Source organism: Marmota flaviventris, chromosome X, assembly GCF_047511675.1.
Source record: "Marmota flaviventris isolate mMarFla1 chromosome X, mMarFla1.hap1, whole genome shotgun sequence".
Lineage (NCBI taxonomy): Eukaryota > Metazoa > Chordata > Mammalia > Rodentia > Sciuridae > Marmota > Marmota flaviventris.
This window is the reverse complement of record NC_092518.1, coordinates 52,339,469-52,341,133: the sequence shown is the minus strand read 5'-3', so window position 1 is coordinate 52,341,133 and position 1,665 is coordinate 52,339,469. Positions and strand designations below refer to the sequence as shown.

General features: G+C 41.5%; 1 pseudogene; it reads right to left on the bottom strand.

The window, feature by feature from the left end:
- Positions 1 to 266: 266 nt before the first annotated feature.
- On the bottom strand, positions 267 to 920 carry LOC114081481 (coiled-coil domain-containing protein 43 pseudogene; annotated as a pseudogene).
- Between the last annotated feature and the right edge of the window lie 745 nt (positions 921 to 1,665).

Here is a 1,665-nt window from a genome sequence, read left to right as displayed (position 1 = left end):
TATTAAATGTAAAGATTGCCCCAGTGCAGCTCTTTGTTAAAGACATCAATTATAGTAATCTGGTCACCCACACCACCAAAATAAGGCAAATTTTGCTATTAGAAGTGATTGTGACTTTCCTTTTGACCATGCAAACAAAAGTGGAAATGTTTTGGGAAATCACTATGCAATATTCTCCCATGTCTCTTAAATACACATAATGCAAAATCAGTTTTCCCTTTGATCAAGTTCTTGATGTGGAGAAAGAATTAAACAGGTCAGGGTTATCACTTTCGTGCCCTTCTCTGTGTCTTTTTCTTTTCCTTGCGTTCCTGCTTGGCTAGTTTGTCTTTCTCCTTCTGTAGCTTGTCCTCTTCCTTCTTCCTTTGGGATTCATCCCGAAGTGAGTCTCGCTCCAATTTCTGAGCTTTGAGGACATCTTCTACATTGGTGTTTCGAAACAGAGATTTGTCAGAACTAAAGTTCATCATGGTGGCACCTGAATCATACTTTTCATCTGCTTCATCTGTTACATCAGCATACTGGGCCAGCAGGGCAGCTTTTCTCTGTTTTTCCTCTTCTGACACTACCCTTGGCTTCACTACAATCTGTGCCTGCTTCTCAATGAGGATAGTAATGGCCTGTACCTCATCTTTTTTCACTTTGGTGACAACATTCTGAGTTTCAGACCACCGTTCCACAATCTCCTTGCAGATATTACGGAGGGAATCTTCTTCCAGAAAAGCACACAGGATACCCTGCAGAGCATCCAGCTTCTCTTCCTCCTCCTCCTCCTGCAGGACACCAAGGATGTAGGCACCATAAATGGCTTGGTCCACTCCCAGCACCTCCAACCATCTGTCCAGCCAGGATCCAAAACCCCTGCCCTGGCCATCACTTTCGCAGGAGACTGCCACATCCACTTCGCAGGGTGCTGCCATCTTGGGGTCGGGGTTGATATTGTCTTATTCTTCCAAGATAATTACCTGTGGAAATTCAATACATAAAGTAGCCAAAGTGGGTTACTCTGGTTAAAATGAGTTTCCCTAACCACTTCTAGTGAATCCCTGGCACTCCATAAAGTACAATTTGAAAACTACTGTTTGGAAATCCACCCAAAGGTTTTGATCCTGACATGTTTGTTTAGCATATGCTATCATCCCATCCCTCCTGTCAAGGTCTTTTGTTTTCTTTAGGAAGAACTTTCAGAATCTCAAGAGATCTACCCCTCTTTCTAGCCAGTCAAATGGCTCAAGATAAGACCAGCCATAATCAATCAGTAGCTTAATAGTGACTACTGAAGAGAATAAGACTGGTTAGTGAGGGACAGGCAAAAGGAGGAAATCAGTATACATATAAAATTTCCCTTTCTTCTCCTTTCCTTTCTTTCACTCCTTTCACCTCTGATCATGAAGGTTTCTTCAATATTTTTCTTTTGGTGGCAGTATTGCTCCACTGTAATAAGACCATTCTTTCCTCCCACCCTTGGCTTTTGAAAAACAACTACAATTTAAACAAGTCTATTGTCTTGAAAAAATATTTTATAACTAGGTCTGGGATTTGCATCTCAAGGAGATTTCCTGGAACCTACCCCTAATATTCTCTGTCCAGTCTTTCTCGATTATATTGGAAAGGCAGGTCAGGCAGATCCTATGATCTCTGTTTCTTTTTTTTTTTCCCCAATAA